The sequence below is a fragment of the Notolepis coatsorum genome (genome assembly GCF_963971535.1).
Source record: "Notolepis coatsorum genome assembly, chromosome: 9".
NCBI lineage: Eukaryota > Metazoa > Chordata > Actinopteri > Aulopiformes > Paralepididae > Notolepis > Notolepis coatsorum.
The window spans coordinates 56,895,317-56,914,639 of NC_140173.1; the positions used below are offsets into that span (position 1 = coordinate 56,895,317).

General features: G+C 41.3%; 1 protein-coding gene across 1 annotated transcript in view; it reads left to right on the forward strand.

The window, feature by feature from the left end:
* got1 (glutamic-oxaloacetic transaminase 1, soluble) overlaps positions 1–19,323 on the forward strand; it is a 56,645-nt gene that overhangs the window by 17,169 nt on the left and 20,153 nt on the right. The window lies entirely within an intron of this gene.

The following is a 19,323-nucleotide window of genomic DNA, read 5'->3' on the forward strand; positions in this document are numbered from 1 at the left end:
ATCAAAGCTTATCTGGTCCTGCCCCTTCCTTACAATATCATATTAATATGTAATAAGTTATCTATCAATATAAAAAAAATATATATACCTATCCACTACAGCAAAAGATAAATAAATAATTACAAAAATACTAGTTTGCGTTATTTTTCAAGCTCCTCTAACTTATACTTATTGCTGTTTATATCTGCATTTAAACATTTCAATAGTATTACTTGTTTGTATTGCTACATCAAGGCCATTCCAAATGGATACCCCACAAACTGAGATGCACTTGCTTTTGAGAGTTGTACGGACAATAGGTGTTTTAAATTCAATTTCCCTCTTAGATTATAACCCCCATCTCTGCCCATGAAAATATTTTGTATGTTGCCAGGGACTATATTTTGTGTTACTTTAAACATGAATTGTGCAGTTTTGAATTTAACCAAATCTTAAAATTTCAGAGTTTGACTTTTAACAAATAAACAATTGGTATGATCTCTATAACCAGCATGATGTACAATCCTTATAGCTCTTTTTCGCAGTGTGCATATATTTTGTAGGTTGGTTTTATATGTATTTCCCCAAACTTCAACACAATATGACAGGTAGGGTACAATGAGTGTGCAATACAGAGTGTACAGTGATTTCTGATTCAAGATGTATTTAGTTTTACCCAGAATTCCCAAGCTTCTCGCAATCATTGAGCATAGATATTTTATGTGAGTTTATCAGTTTGTGGTCTATTAACTCCATCAGCGCCAGATGGCGCTGTGTACCGTGTGGTAAGAAGACCACCGCTTTAAAGTATGGGGATACATGGAGGTGTTTGCAGGGCTCAAACTATATTATATATCATAGCTATGAATATAATACTATTGCCCATTTGACATCGAGTATCTATCATTCAATTTGTCAAAAAGAAAAAAAAGTCATCCATACATTCCCGTTTTATACCGTGGTGAATATGAGTATAGTTTTAGAGTAATCCTGTCTAATCCCAGAAAACAACGCTATGCAGCGTTTAGTGCATTTCACGAAAAAACCTGCCGTTTCTCGCCTGTATCAACAATCTATCTGAAATCAACGCTATATTATCGGTATCATGTTTTATAGTTTTTTTCCTATGCTTTGATCGTCACCAACGGAATACGTTACACACACACATTACACACATACCAGCGTTTCCGTTAGCCGGTAATTACCGGTATTTGACCGGCAAAATCTGTTGAAGTCCGACATATTTAATCTCTCCGGTCTTAATGTCCGGTGAAAATAATTCCCTCTAAGCACAATTTGATTATTTGAATTGTATTAAAATAGGCTAAAATTAAATAGCCTATGCGATGAACGAAACAATCATTACATTTGTTTCATCGTTGCTTCTAATAATGACAATGACGTTGTCAGCGAGAGCTTAGTGCTGGGTTTCCGAGTGCATGTGCAGCTGCAGAGCCGGAGCAGCAGCGGCACAGTGCAGTACTCCAATTCAGCCATTAGCAATTCAGCTGTTGGGTGGGGGGCGCTGCTGAGCGGTCCCCAGATAGAGCCAGAAAACAGCTGAATCTGCTGCTCTGCATCGACATACTCTCGCAAATAAGTCATTGGGAGGTGGAGAGAGAGAGAGTCGTCACGCAAACCCACGATAATGTTGCCGTCTCTCTCTGCCAAATTTCTCAGTTCTTAGCTTGATATAATTAATACAAATGTCCAATATAACGGAATTCGTTAGCTCATAAAAATGTGATTATAACAGACTGCTGTTTATTAATGTCGGGCGACTGCCCACAGACACCTATTTGATTTAAAGTCGGCAGCAGCACGGAGTCTCGGGACTTCTTTTATTTGGAATATAATGACTATACGCAAAAGTAGCCTAGTTTTAAGTAAGAATATTATAAATCTACATGCCTTGATGATGTCATTCTTTTGTTTTGTTGTTCTTTTGTTGTTCTTTTGCCTATCAATTGTTTTTAAGCTCAATAAACTCTGACCGGAATTTCTCTCATTTGACCGGTAGATTGAAATCTACCGGACACTGAGGCCGGCAACAATTTTTTCTAACGGAAACCCTGACACATACGCTCGGATCTCAGTGAATGGATTCTTGGATCAACGCAAGATTGATACCATATAGCCTTTACCTTGACTAGGATGTACTCTAAAAAGAATATTCCAATTATCTGATCGCCATTCCAAGTATTGATGTCGATCGTGTTGCCAACATAATCCACTAAACAACATGAATCGGGAGTGCTTGATTCTCCTCAATCCATGCGTTATAAATGCTTGTCCTGCCCGACAAGGAAAACCCGGCCCGACTTTTCCGATTGACAGACAGCCCAAGCCAGAGAGTTTCAATGGATGTGCAATACCGGCCGCAAGGCGGCAGGCGGTGGTATTGGATGTTTGCGATCTCAGTCTAATTCCCAATGATAACACAGGCTCCCTCGATGGATTATGAATGGGAATATTGAATAAAAGAAATAACGATAGAAAACCTGACTTTTCTCGGGTTTGGCGCTCAAGCGTCGGCGTTAACCCGACTTTATTCGTGAGTGGCGTCCAATGAGTTAAGACACCCAAAAACTTGATCTCATATACTCTATCGATTTTGACATTTTCAATTTCCAGATGGAGTTCTGTATTTATTTAGCGATTTCCAAATAAAGCGTGAGCATGCAATGCATTAAGCATTTTTTATATCTTTTCTGTTTATTTTTTGAATATATATATTTTTAGTAGGCCTGTATCTTACTATTTGGATGGGTAGGCCTGGGTGCTACAAATCTCTCACGCTAGTCTAGGTAGGGGAAGGATTGACAGGGAGCATAGTAACTGTTATATATATTTATATTAAAAACAACAACTTACACAAAATACAACACATGTCAGCAGGAAGGGTACAACTCTGGCAGCTAAGTAACAATGTTCGTCAAACAGTGTTGAACTTGGGTGCTACAGTCTTGAGTACGTAGCATTAAAGACATAGCATAGTAGGTGTTAAGAAGAAGATTCTTTAGTAGCAAAGTGCAGTCGACGGCGGGTTTCACATATTTCCTGACTGGTGGGAAGTTCGTTCCACGATTGTGGAGCGAGGACTGAGAATAGGCGGCTTCTCTTTGATGACCCTCCCGGTGCTCAGATAGGAGTGGGTCTGAGGCGGCCAAAAGATGCAGAGCAGAGGGGTTTTGAGGGTGTGTAGTTACTAGTTAGAGACCATTGACCGGAGGTAGGAGGGAGCCGTTCCCCTCGCTGCACAATATGCCAGGTCAAGAACCTTGAAGCAGATCCCTGCGGCAACACAATATCATACAATACCATACAACACAATACCATACCATACCATACCATACCATACCATACCACATATACAATACAACAATACAAAGAGGAGAACAAAGGGATAATGGTGTCCATCAGGGTTGACAGAGTTGAACTGGGTTGATGTGGTCAGGATGCAGCTATGCTAGTGGAGGGTCAGTAGAAATGAAACAGAGTTTTCAGAGGGAAAAAAACACTTTTCGCAATTATGCCACAACAATGTGGAACGCCCTACCCACAGCCGTAAAATAATGTGAATCCCTACCCTCCTTCAAAACCATTCTCAAAGAGAATGGCAGGGGAACTATGTGAGAATGCTATTCATCGACTACAGCTCAGCATTCAATACCATAGTCTCCTCCAAACTCATAGCCAAGCTCAGGGACCTGGGCTTGAACTATGACCTCTGCCAGTGGGTCTTGGACTTCCTGACGGGCAGACCCCAGGTGGTGAGAGCAGGCAACTGCACCTCCTCATCCATCACTCTCAACATAGGGGCCCCCCAGGGCTGTGTCCTGAGTCCCCTCCTCTACTCCCTGTACACACATGACTGTGTGGCACAGTGGAACAGCAACACAATCATCAAATTGGCTGACGACACAGTAGTGGTGGGCCTGATCTCTGCAAACGACGAGAGGGCCTACCTGGAGGAGGTTAAGGTTCTAGCGGGATGGTGTCAAGAGAACTGCCTCTCCCTGAACGTCAGCAAAACAAAGGAGATGATTGTGGACTTTAGGAGGTCGGGGGTCAGGGACTACAGCCCCCTCAGCATCGATGGGGCACCGGTTGAGAGAGTGAACAGTTTTAAGTACCTCGGAGTCCACATATCCGAGGACTTGACATGGACCACACACATTGACAGTGTTATCAAGAAGGCACGACAACGCATCTACTTCCTTAGGCGCTTAAGGAAGTTCAACGTGAGTCAGAAGATCCTCAAGAACTTCTACTCATGCACAATAGAGAGCATCCTGACTGGCAATATCACCTCCTGGTTTGGGAATAGCACTGCACAAGACCGCAGCAGACTACAGAGAGTGGCCCGTTCAGCCGAAAGCAGAATTGGAGGGGGGCTTCCCACTCTCCAAGCCATTTACAACAAGCGGTGCATGGGCAAGGCTAAGAGAATAATCAAAGACTCCAGCCACCCAAACAACTGCCTCTTTGAACTGCTGCGGTCAGGCACGCGATACCGGAGTCTCATGGCAAGCACAGAGAGACTCGGAAGGAGCTTCTATCCCCAGGCCATCAGGATGCTCAATGAACAATGATTTCTCAATGAACAATGATTGAACAATGAACAATAACAGGCCAGCAACACACCCACAGCACACACACACTCAGGCCATGGTTAGACTAGGCGTTTTTGTTTTTGTTTTGTTGCTGAATGAATACGTTTGCTGTCCCAGTTAAATAGAAATGCCGTTTTGGCAGGAAAACGCGTTGCCCTAGCGGGAATGCTGAAAAGGTGTTTTCGTTTTGGATACTCGCCGACAACGTGTCATGTAATCTGCACGGAGCCGTTGTTGCTCAACGCCCATGCGCAGTAGATACCGACATCTGCGTGCCCTCACCAACGTCCGGTGACGACAGAGCTGTCCCAAATAGCTGCAGCTACCATATGTTGTCAAGTTATTGTTATAAGGACCCCAGTCCAAGCTACAACAGTCTGCATTCCCTTAACAATTGTTTGTATTGAGCCGTATTGTATTGTACCCATTCTGCAATATGTTAAATAAAGTTTACATCCATTCATTCTGCTAGCATTAACGATTGCATGAGCAGCTGGCTAACGTGAGCTAACGTTAGCTATCAGACCCTGTTAGCTCAGAGCTCCTCTTTCAATCTTAACAAGCATTAAACAAAATGGCCCAGTCATCTATTCACCTTTGTTTAATACACAAGGCGTTGTCTAATGTTATCTAGCTACTGATAGCTCCTGATATCAGTTGGTGCTGGCTGGCTAACTAACGTGAGCTAACGTTAGCTGCTAGCCACAATGCTATACTGTTATACTGGCATATTCCATTCACGCTAGCATGTAAGCTAACAAAATCGGCGCCGATGAGACTAAACTCCGCTCTTGGTGGTCAATTGTGTTGATGTTAGTTTTGTTTCATCAACAAATGAGAGGCAGAACACACAGTGAATGTATCCGTTTTGTTTATTGCACTTTAATTGCACTTTATTTGCTGAAAAATAAGTGTTACATTGGCTAAATAGCTCACGGAGGCATTTAAAGATGGCGGCTTGTTGATTTTTTTTGCAGGAAGTGTATTGGCACATTCAAGTTCTGATTGGTTGAAAATTGCCTTCATGTTCGCCACCTACTGCCACCTACTGCTTTGGCATTGTACTACATCACTGCTCAGGAGGCAAAACGAAAGTGCTCAGGTTGCAAAACCAACTAACAAAACTGTCTAACTCGGCTTCCACTACGTTGCGACCTGGAAAAGCGAAACTCATCTTTAAACGAAACGAAAACACCCTATGTGTAACTGACGCCTCACTTTAAATAAACAACACACTGTAGCACCCACTTTATCACACTTTACACTTTATATTTATATTATTGGTAAGGGAACTGCACATCTCGCATTCCTTATTCCTTATTGCACCTTATTCCTTATTGCACCTCACCACCACAACGGTGGCACCACAAGCTAAGCTATACCTCACCATTTTTGTACCAGATGTACATACTGTATATAGAGGTATACTGAACTTTTTACTCTTGTGTTTACTTGACTTCTTGACTTTCAATTTTTTACTTATTATACTTATTTATACTATCTTATTATTATCTAGCACACTCTCAGGTGCGAAACAGAAACATTTCATGAAAAGTATTTCTGTATGACAAATAATAAAGACACTTGAAACTTGAACACCTACGGGTGGCTGCAATTAGAAACTGGCCCATGGCTAATCTCCAACATCTACAATCTGATTAACTCCGCTACGGATACCCCAGGAACCGGCCCTAAGAACTCCTGGGAGCCGGAGCTGGGAATAGAACTGTCCGATGAGTATTGGAATTGGGCTTTGGACTCTGTCCACTCATCTTCCATCTGTGCGAGGCACGGCCTCACACAGTGCAAGATTATACACAAAGTCCACTATACAAACTCGAGACTCTCTCGAATGTACACCAACGTCTCTGATGCATGTAATAGATGCAAACAATCCCCTGCCGATCACACCCACATGTTCTGGTCCTGCCCTAGCCTTGCCACATTCTGGTCTGAAATTTTCGAAACTATCTGCACAGCCTACAACCTTACTATCACCCCTGATCCTCTCGTGGCCTTGTTCGGTGTTCCTCTGCAGCACCTTCCCTCTAAAATATCACATTGTGTTCTTGCCTTCTCCACTTTATTGGCCAGACGACTTATTCTCTTTAAATGGAAACACAAACAACCTCCATCTCACAATAGGTGGGTTAAAGAATTACTATTATCCATAAACCTTGAAAAACTCAGATTCTCACTCAAAGGCCCTAATGGTTTCTTTAACACCTTTGAGAAAACCCGGAGACCCCTTTTTTCACATAGAATCCTTGACTACCCTGCCTGACTGTGATGACTGAGCCTCCACCCCCCCTTCCCTTTGTTGTTATTATTATTATTATTATTATTATTATTATTATTATTATTATTATTATTATTATTATTATTATTATTATTATTATTATTATTATTATTATTATTATTATTATTATTATTTTTATTTTTATTTATTTTTTTGTATTATATGTATGTCTGTTATCACTCTCTGTGGATGGGATGTGGAGGGGCTAGGGAATAGGAACGGGAAATGGGGGGGGGGGGGGGGGCGAAACAAAGGAAGATGTATAATTTGTATAACTATCTGTACTTGAAATTTTTTGAAAACTTCCAATAAAGAAAGTTATATATATATATATATATATATATATATATATATATATATATATATATATATATATATATATAAAAAAAAAACTGGCCCCGGTAAATGTCCAAACCCCGTCCCCCCCACCCAACCCCCTCCAATGTACAGTTTCTTCCCCTTCGAATGTATATATTTTCAATTTTCTTTATGATCTCTTTCTCTTAAACAGTACTGTCTTATATGTCATAAATGTCTTGATGAAACAGTACTGTATATCTGTATATCATGTATGTCATAAATGTCTTGATGCATTGTAAACAAGACGAAAGTCTTTTTCTGGTCTGCATCCTTTTAACTCATCCCCTGCCGGGAATTAGACGGAGCCTGTCATAGCACTGCCACGCTTTGAAAGATAGGAGTGCGTCACCTTGTTTGTAGAGCTATAACTATATTCTATATTATAGCTATGGATACAATACTATGGCCCATTTGACACCAGCTATCTATCGTTCAATATGTGAAAAATAATAAATGTTTCCATTCATACGTTCCTGTGTTATACTGTGGTGAATATAAGTATCGTTATAGCGTGGTCTGGGGTAATTCCCGAAAGGCTGTGTTATAGCCTCATACGTGAATCCTACTCTAAGCGATGCAGTTTCTTGCCTGTACACGCTATTATTCGCAAATCAAATCTATATCATAGGTATTATGTTCCATCATGAATGCATGAAAGAGGGGGGGGGGGGGTGTTTCTGATTATTTGATTGGCAGTAATGGCATTCATTGAGAAAATTGTCTATACTCAGCTAATGAATTTTTTAAACGAGCACAATATTCTCGAGGTTTTCCAATCTGGTTTTAAATCCCTGGACAGCACTGAGTCGGCACTTTTAAGAGTTTTTAATGACATCTTTTTAGCTACTGATTCCAGTGACTGTGTTGTCCTGGTCCTTTTAGACCTGTCGGCCGCATTTGACATGGTGGACCATGACATTTTAATTGCCCGCCTTGAACAGTGGGTGGGCATCAGAGGCATAGCCCTTGAATGGTTCAAGTCCTACCTGGCAGATCGATCTTTTTGTGTCAGGCTCGAGGACTCTGTCCTCTACTGCCCCCCTATTCCTATTGTATGGTGTACCCCAGGGCTCGATACTTGGCGCCGTCCTGTTCTCTATTTATTTTTGAAGCAGTAAGCCATGCATTTGTGATGACTAGGCTGGATTACTGCAATGCACTTTATATAGGGGTGAGTGGATCCTCAGTGGCTCGCCTTCAAATGGTGCAGAACGCCGCTGCACGTCTTTTAACTGGCACTCGTAAATATGACCACATCTCACCGATTTTATCCTCACTCCACTGGCTCCCCGTGCACTTTAGGATACATTTTTAAATTATTTTATTTGCTTTTAAAGCTCTTCATGACCTTTCCCCACCCTACCTCTCTGAGCTGTTGCAGGTCTATACACCTTCTCGCTCTCTCAGGTCAGCTGACCAGCTGCTCCTAGTAGTGCCTACAACTAGGCGTAAGCTCAGGGGGGACCGTGCCTTCTCCGCTGTCGCCCCCAAAATGTGGAACGAGCTGCCACTGCAGATTAGGCAGGCCTCATCACTGCCCCGTTTCAAAGGCCTCCTTAAGACCCAACTTTTCTCTCTGGCTTTCGACACCATGTAGCTTGTAGGGATGGGTACCGAATTCGGTACTTTTGAGGTACCGAACCGAAACACGTCGGTACTACCGAGTATCGAATCAAGTGAGAAACCGATTTTTTTTTTTTTTTTTTTTTTCAATGTCAACGTTCACACGCACAATATATGCTTACCTAGGATTTGACTTGATTCAACAACAAAGCAGTCGGAGCAATGACAAGCCGAAAACTGTCGAAATTGTAGTTATTTGAAGTTTGGATTTTTTTTTATGACTGAGGTAGGTAAATTAAATTTCTTGAGACTAAAGTACAGAAAAAAGGTACCGTTGGGTACCGGTATCGATTCACAGGTACCGGTATCGGTTCAAATGTGAAAGGTACCCATCCCTAGTAGCTTGTTGATTTTATGATCTTATTGTCTTACTGTGTTGTTGTTGTATCGTTTTATTACTGTGTCCTTTTTTTTTTTTTTTTTTAATTTTTTTATTATTGCAAAACAAAACTTATTAAAAGTCAGTACTCAACACACAATGTATAATGAAACTTTCAGTAAAGGTGGTTAAAATATATGCAAGTACAGAAACAGGATAAAACAAAAATAGTCAATAATAACATTTTAACCGTATACCGTGTATATCCAGCGAAGTTACAATTATATAAATGTTAGTATATAATATACCCCGAATACCTATTTTCTAAAACCCTACACACATATGCTCCAGCTCAAATCCCCCCCTCCCGGACCCCCTCTTGGATAGTACCTCCATTATCCCTCACTCCTAACCAGACATCACCATTATAGGCTAGCTTTTATTCTCTCCACCACTTCTAACCACATTAACATTTTGGATTCATTGAGCCCTAGAATTCTTGCTGTTGATATTTCTTGATATATCACATCAAGATATGTAAGAAACCACACTTTCCGGCACATTTTTTCCGGTTGAAACCAACGTGATGCAATCAGTTTTTTAGCTACTGTGATACCCGATAAAACCAATCTTTTTAGTTGTGGGTTCACTGCAAACTCAAAAACATCATTCAATAGCAATACCGCGGGGTGTACAGGTATATTCCAAAATACGAGTATTGATAATTGTTGGGACACATCTTCCCAGAATGCCTTAACTGGTGGGCAGTCCCAATACATGTGCATAAATGTTCCTTCATCCCCATTTGTACATTGGGAGCATTTGGAGTCTTGTATAAGCCCCATTTTGCACAGCCTTATAGGAGTCAAGTATGTCCTGTGAATATAGTTCAGATTGATTTGTTGATGATCCGGGTTCCTTGATGTAAGTCGGACATTTGCCCAGGCTCCTTGCCAATCAAAGTCATTTTCCAGGTCTGGTATATCCCTCCTCCAGACATTGTCTAGTTGAAGGGTTTCGTACGAGGACGTTAGTAATTGATAATAAAAACCTGATACAAAACCTCCCAATGTATCTCTGTCATAGAAAAATTTGTGGTATCTGTGGTGTTCAATTGGTATGTGTAATGGAACACCGTGAGATCTCATACAAAGTCGTAACTGTATGTAAAAAAGCCATGTGGACTCGGTGAGGTTAAACTTTATGCATATTTCGACATAACTACAGATATGTGTCCTTTGCTTTTAAATACTTTTTAAGTACTCTGATCTATTTAAATTTGTATTGCTGCCTATGTTTACTTTTTTTTTTTTTTTTGGTACTCCATTTTTAGTGCTGCTTATAGTTTTTAATATGCTCCCTCTGTACAGCACTTTGTGTCCCTGTGGCTGTTAAAGCGCTTTATAAATAAAGTTGGATTGGATTGGATTCATATTGAACACTAAAAACGCTTATCAGCCTGATCGGTATAAAAGCATTGCAGGATCAAGCAAAAATTTACATCAGATAGTCCTTACCTGTGATCGGGAGTATTCCAAAAATAATATTCCAATTGTTTGATCGCCATCTGGTACATCCGATGTCCATTTGGTCCACGGCATAACACACCACAACATATGGATCAGGGATATTTGACGCGCTTCAATGGAACCGGGAGAACCGCTCCATTCACCCGACAAGGAAAAGTGAAACCGGAGACATTTGGCCGTTACACAGGCCAAGATACAAGGTTTCAAAGGGTGCTCGATACCGCCGTCTAGCTGGATGCGGCCGGTATTGCACTTTGGCGAACTCAGACTCATTCCCTATGGTAACACCAAGGGCCCTGGATGAATAATGAATACAAATATATATATAAAAAAAAAAAGGAAAAACGATCAAATAACGAGTATACTCATTGTTGGCATTCAAGCGTGTTTGCAGGGCTATATCTATATTATAGCTATGGAGACACTACTATGGCTCATTTGACATTAAAGGGGAACTATCTCACTATTTCTTTCACTATTTGGGCAATTTTACACAATGCCTGTGATTCTATGGAACACATCTGTAAGGTTTTTTGCAAAAAAATTCATTGTTTTGTATTTCTTTTTATATATATTTTGAATTATGTTTTTGAAGTATATTTGTTTTTTTTATTTGTTTGTACTACCGGGCAGTCCGGTAGAGAGAGAGAGAGAGGAAGAACGGGAGACAGAGCGGGGGGAAGACATTCGGCAAAGGACGCCGGGTCCGGGAATCGAACCCGGGTCGGCCGCTTCGGGACGCAGCGCGTTACATGGGTCGCCACTTGGGTGCCCATTGTTTTGTATTTCTAATCAAGTTCTGTAGAGCAGCATTTTCTACCCTTCAAGATTCCAAGCTGTTTTTGGCTGGGCTCCGCCCATACTCGCAATGCACTGTATGACAGTCACCCACAGTCTGCACTGGCAGACAGATAGAGAGGGAGACTAATTAATTTTGCCGCGGGGGGCATAATCCCACGGGACAATGCATTGGTAACTTGTTTCAAATGACAATATATACCCTGTGAATATTATTGCACGGATCGGAATACGAATATATTTTGCAACAGGTTGACGTGACTGATTGCTGATACAGAGAGAGCGAGAGAGAGAACGAACGAGCGAGCGAGAGGGAGAGGGAGAGACAGAGAGAGATGGAGAGGGATAGAGAGGAGAGATCGCTCCGAGAGCGCGCGTGTGTGTGCTTCGAGTCGCGATGCAGGGGGACTCGGGGAGAGACAGAGGAGAGATCGCTCCATATGAGCCTCTCTCTTTCCCTCTCTCTATCGGTCTCTCTCTCCCTCTCTCCCTCTCTCTCTTTTTCTCTCTTTTGGGGAAGTGCAAGTGTCTGTCTAAAACGACTTTCGCATTATTTCCACTGCTCCGTTGTTGAGAAAATTGTTGATTGTGGGCGGTGGCTACAACCAGGGGCTGAGATATGCAGATCGGTGCCTAATTCACGTCAGCGAACCAGTCAAATCAGAATGGCTTGGTTCAGTGGGGGAGGACCTTGTCTCATCTGAACTGGAAGAATGCGCAAAAAATAGAATTTGCAACATAGATAGTGTTGATACAACCCCACATTGCTAGATTGCAATTATAAGATAGTTCCCCTTTAACTATCCATCGTTCAACATGTGAAAAAGAATAAATGTTTTCATGTATACGTTCGCATGTTATACCGTTGTGAATATTGTATAGTTTCAGAGTGATCCTGGCTAATTCCTGGTAAGGCAAAGTAAAATATATTGTTGGTTTCCTGTTGGTTGTCAGTTTGGCCATGGGTAGGTAGGGAATTTATTTAATTAAATTTTTTTATTTTATTCTTTCCCACGGCGACTATGGATAGGGAATTTCTTTATTTAATTAAAATGTTCACAACAACATGGATGCATGTACTCTGCCAGCATGTTTAATATCCATAATACTAAATGTTTGACTAAGATTTCTATGAAACTTTATTCTTAAAAAAAAACAAAAAAAAAACAGATTACACCTAAATCGGCAGGGTCGGTCGGCAACCGGAAACCAACTATTAATTGTTAGGCCCAACTGTGTTACGGAGCAATACGTGAATTCTGCTAAAAGCGTTGGCGTTGCTCGCCTGTACACGCTACTATTTCCAATTCAAAGGTATATAATAGGTATTATGTTTCATTATTTTTTTTGTATCTACTTTTTCTCCCCATTTTCTATTTTTTCTCCCATCCCAATTTCGTATTATCCAATTCTACCCTCCCCTGTCTCGAACGTTGTTAGACCATGCCTCCCACTGGTCGGCTGCAGTGTGGACGAAGCCTTGCATCACGTGTCCCCTCCGGTACACAAGGAGGCAGCCGTCGCATATTTTCACCTGCACAGCGTGATCTCTGTGGCGAGGAGTAACGCGTGGGAGGCTCACGCTGCCCCCGATACTTCCTGATTCTGCTGTACAGGCACACCAACCGACCTGTAGGAGTCGCTGTCCACAACATCCGATCCCCACCCACCGGCTTTCCCACCCCCTAATACTGCCAATTGTATTAGTATGAACGACCAGCCAAGCCGGAAGCAACGCAGAGAGCTGGGCTCGAACCCAGAATCTCCTGCGTTAGTGGCAAGCGCCTTGCCCACTGTGCCACTTAGCCGCCCCGGGGGCGGTCGTTTTTTTATGCTTTGATCGCCAGTAACGGCATTCGTTTTGAATACTACATACGTTGATCGGCCGGATCGATATGAAATCATTGTAGGATCAAGGTGGAATTGATGTCATATAGTACTTACCTTTACTAGGATGTATCCCAAAAAGAATATTCCAATTGTCTGTTCGCGATTTCCAGTAATGATGTCGATCGCGTCCCTGACACGAAGTGGCACAGGATATGCCTCAAGTGTGCTGAACGCGGTTCGAAGTGGTCAGATGAAGCGATTCACTTGGCTTGGTCTAAATTCTCGGACCGGACCATATACGATGTAACACAGATTGTGAAATAAGGTTTCAAAGGGTGGGCGATACTGCCACCTAGCAGGATGCGGCCGGTATTTAACTTTTGGGATTCCAGAATGATTTCCTATAGTAACACAGAGGTCCGTGAACCTGTAATGAATAAAAAAAAAATTATAAAAGAAAAAACTACCAAAACCAGAGAAATCTCGTGTCTGGCACTCAACCGCTGGCGAGTTAACCAGAGAAATCTCGGGTCTGGCAGCCCATTGGTTAATCTTAAATTGATTTCACGTCACAAATAGAGCACTACAACATTGGGCAAGGTTTGAAGACACACCTTCATCTCCTGTATGGTTGCTTTTGGAATCCTCTTCTTCCAGCCCTGCCTCACTGGCTGCTCTTGCTCACGCACCTCTACTTTTTCCCACCTCTCCCTACTCTAAAAATATGATTGTCAAATCAACACTTAGGATATGGAATCAGTTTAGACGACATTTTGGTTTACAATCTTTTTCTTTACTAGCTCCAATTACAGCTAACCCTGTCCCCCCCCCCCCCTCTGTGATGGATAGAGATTTTCTCTCCTGGTCCCCTCTTGGTATTAGAACGTTCAGAGATTTATATATAGAAAATATTTTTGCATCATTTGAACAACTGTCTGACAAGTTCTCTCTTTCGAGGTCGCAGTTTTGTACGTAATGTCAACCCACAGTTCCCCACACTTCCAGAAGCCACTCCTATTGACACTTTACTAAAGCCTACACTGGTCACAAAGGGTATTATATCTGTCCTGTGTGGCTTGATTTCCTCACTGCGTCCTACGACTCCTACCTCATTAGAAAAGATCAGGAGGAGATGGGAGGAGGACCTGGGTGAGGACATCACAGAAGACCTGTGGGAGGATATTCTACACCGGCTCCACTCCTCTTCAATTTGTGCCAGGCACGGACTGATCCAATGTAAAATTGTTCACCGTTCACACTTGACTAAAGTCAGGCTAGCCAAGATATATGGCAACATTGATCCCACCTGTGATAGATGCCACTGTGCCCCTGCTACACATAGTCACATGTTTTTGTCCTGCCCTTCCCTACATAATCTTTGGTCTGAAAAACTATCTCAAATAGTATTGAGATCCCAATCAGCCCGACTGCTTGCTTTGGTGTCTCTGCTTGCTTTGGTGTCTCTGTCTCCCCTACTACCCTGTCTCTGCCACGATATAAAGCTGACCTGGTGGCATTTTTTACTCTCCTGGCTAGACGTCTAATTTTACTGCATTGGAAGTCACCATTTCCATTTCACTCTATGTGGCTCAGGGATATTTTGCACTTCCTTAACACATCCACCGCCGGAAACGCTTTAAAAACGTTATTGCCCGCCATGCTTTGACCGCCAGACCACGCTGTACAGCGATATTGAGATCAATATTAATTGTTTTCGCCATGGCATTCATAATTCATATATACACCTCCGGCGCTGCAGCTGGACCCTACGGCTCAATACAACGACGGCTCAATACCGCCGCCTGGTGGATGGTCGGGCCGAGTTACACTGGTAAACAGGATATGGCTGCTGTGCGTCGATTAAATTCATCCGGCCGTCAGATATTGTTGCAAGGCTCCCGACAGACACTATAGTACATATGGATCGCTTTATAAACTTAATAATCTATATGATTTTGGCGTTTATTGCGACATACAAATCGGAAATGGACCTAGGCGATCGACGTCCTATACCTGGGATCTTTCACCGCCAGTCTCATTGACGCACAGTAAGAGGACGCTGACGCTATTTTCAGCCCAATTGTTTATTCTTTTCACTACAAACCAATCTGATCAATATATCACCCATACTACATAAAGCATTTACTGACTATCACAGAATTATAAACGACCCCCCCTTTCATCCGCGCATGATGATGACGCATAACGTATAGGATCATAATACAGTTACATTTTATAATATAGCGTGTATCGGGAATAAACGGCAATTGATAATCTATATATGCGTTTATGCCTATAACTCACGTTCTATGAATTACTGCAGAAAACGATAAAAACATACTTATATTCTAGAAGGTATTTTTGTATGAATCTATGAATGAAAAAGTATAACGTTCCTACATCCTGAACGATAGATAATCGATGTTGAATGGGCCATAGTAATGTCAATTTAGCAATACAATTTAAAAAGTTATAGCCCTGCAAAGAAGGTGAACATCTCCATAGGCTTAGAGTGGTGGCAGACTGGCTATATTGATGGATATAAGCAGTGAATGTGTTAAGATGGAGAAAATAAGGGGTTCTACAGCTAGATTTTTATAAAACATGGGGTAGTTTCTTTACTTATGTTGGGGAACAAGGTTCAATCGACCCCCCATAAATAATGCTCACTTCTAGCCTAGCACTGTCCAGTCGATTGACCTATCTACATGTGCAAGTGTAACCTGATGTTTACCTTCTCACTTAAAAAAAAATTCTCCTGTACAGTCCTTGTCCTGAGTGTACATATCTGTTTAATTGACTGTATGTCAGAAACAATATTTATTTTGTGGTGTACTCGCTGTAGTCTATATATTCAACAGACCTATACTTTGACTACTTATACGTAGCTTTGTACAATAAGTATATTATTTACATTCAACAGACCTATATTTTGTCTATTTATACATAGCTTTGTGCAATAGGTATATTGTTTATATTCAACAGACCTATATTTTGACTACTTATATGTAGATATGTGCAATACGTCTTGCATATATGTGTACAGTTTGACCTTGTGCTCATCTCAGATTGCAACGAAAAACTTCAATAAACAAAGTTAAAAATAAATAAATAAATAAATAGATCAACCCTATTAAAACAGCAGTCAAAGTGTATATTTCAGCACTATGTTTGTTTACCAATGATTTGAAGTGTTATTAGCTAAATATGAGCTTATAAAAATCTCTGTGCATTGCACCGGAAAATGGTCGATTTAGACACAAGGACAAGAAGCCGTCATTAAATCGTTGTAGTCCAAAGAAAGAGGAGACCCGGCGCTTTCGATGGACGTCTAAATTTCATAAAACTACACCCAGCTTACACCAGCCGCAGACAAGCGTTGTGATATTACAAATATTGACATGAATTTCGTGTTTCTATCTCACTGGGCGAACAAACCTCAACCATAAACGTACAATATACAACGTATATTGTTTCTTTACCTTTTGTGAACGCCTAGTAAAAAAACGCAATCCGGTAAAAAAATTGCGGACATTATACAAAAGCAACTGTACTTGCAGTATATTTCATTCATGGTCTTTGCTGCCCTGTATCGGGCGCCTGGTGGTACTAAATCCAGATTTAACTCTGCCATTGGAAAGAGGAGATTTTGGCCAATCCATAGATGTATGACATGGCCATAATAAGGTAATTTATAGGTGTGATATTCTATATTTTATATTAATATTTCATATTGAATGTGTCTGGATGGCAAAATTCAGGGCCCGAAATGTACTTTTTGACTCACCTGGGATGGGGAAAATCTACCCGCCAAGCATATTTCTTACCGGCCAAAACAAAACGCATTTTTGTGTCACATTTATGTAAAATGTAAAGACTAACTCAAAAGATAAGACGCATATACTGTACATATGACACATATATATATGTGTACATGTAAGTAAGTACAGATAACTTAATATAACGTTTAGAAACAGCAGCAGTCTTTCAAGTGTATTTAAAGGTATGTGCTTGTTTGTCAGGTATATGTACAAAGATCAGTACAGTACAGGTAGTGCAGGAATACTTGCATTATTGACAGTCTTTATGGTGGTTGTATTTCATTGGATGTCCTTTTCTGTTCTGTACTTTATCTGTTGCACAATGCACATTGCTGTACTCCACCCAGTAGGTATGGGAGTTTTCCATTACGTTATTTGTCATGTTTTCAAACTCTCTTTGGGTGTTTGCAATTCATGGGAAGTATATGTCTCTGATATCTTGGTACAGTGGGCAGGTTGTTAGAAAGTGTATCTCAGTTTCCACCTCTGCTCTGACATGGCTGTTAGCCTAGCCACAGAGGGTCTTGAGGAGAGGCTCCGATTGAATCCGGGACACAGACATGATGCAGCCAATGTGACAATGGCTCTGTTCATGGTCACAAATGGATTCCTTCCAGCTTCATTGATTTACTACCGATGACAAACGTGTTGTTTCTGTTTTTCTTTGTGACATACTTGCGGCACACGGAACAACTAATCGATACAGCCCAGCATCATACTGTAGCCAGTCTCTTGAAACACCGCTATCTCTAAACTACCACTCCTCTCGAAACTTTCTTTTGTTAGGTGGTCCCGCTCTCGCTGCCACATGGGTTTTCTTTTTAGCGGTCGGCTTACTCCTTCCATAGTTACACATATTTGTAACCCATTTAACGTTATTAAGCTAACGTTAGCTAATCGTTATAACAGCTAACGATGGGCAGTCAGGACAGAAGAGTAGCGGATGTGACGTCGGTAAACAAGCCACAAGGCCCATCTATCGTAAGACCAAAACACACCGCAGTTTAAATGATTTTACATTACTATTTTGTTATCCGCCACATGGTGGACAGACCACGAAAGGGAGTGATTGAAGGCTAATCCTAACCAATCTAAAATCAGCATTATAGGTAAGAACGTCAAGCTCACGTTTGATTTGTTAGAATGGTCACTGTCAACTCACAAGGCACATACTGAGTGTACAAACTAGCGAATGTATGTTCGGGAGGGTGGGAGGAGGTTGCACCAGAACAATTATTTGCACTCGCACACATGCTCCCAATTATATTTTGAGGTCGCACAGACAAAATTTCGGGAGCATATGCGACAACCAGTCGCAATATCGAGCCCTGACTTGATCTCAAGGAGGTGCTGAATGATTAATAAAAAAATGTTGGTCAATGTTAGCATGGTATTATTCACTGTCAAAGATGAATGAAAACCCCCCTGGTGGACAGTACTGGAGAGGGCGTCGGTTAAATCCACCTCCCTGTCTGCCTTGCTATGCGCTAAACTCCCGTTCACACAGCCAGTGTTGGGAAAGTTCACTTTCTACATGAACTAGTTCAGTTCACAGTTCACAATTTTTCAAATGAACTAGTTCAGTTAATAGTTCATAATTCAAAATGTTGAACTAAAGTTCATGGTTTCAAAAATGAAATAATTTAGTTATTTTCTGTTATTTAAAAATTTTTTTTTATAGATTTTTCACGTACAGTTACTTACATTACAAAAACACATTGGGACAAGGGGGGCGGGGTGTCCTCCAGTTCATCTCAATGCCATCATCCACACCATAAGCAAGCAAAAACAAAACAAAAAGAAAAACAAGCAAAAAGGAAAGCAAACCAAGACAGGCACTGTACAGTATTGCACTTGCCTCGAGCCCATTCACATGTAGACATACATATATTTATTTTTTCCTATCCTAGGTCTGTCCATACAATGGGGTACTGGGCCTTTAGAAGGATCCGAGACATTTCAGCAGGAAAATAGTCTAATAGTGGGGCCCACACCTCCTGAAAGGAAGCGTTGTTGCCTCTATGCATTGCACAGTGTCTTTCATGGGGTAGCACACCGAAGATCTCTCTATACCACATTTGTAAAAATGGAGGCTTATCCTTAATCCAGTTTATCAGAATGCATTTCCGGGCTGAAAGTAGAAGTTTAT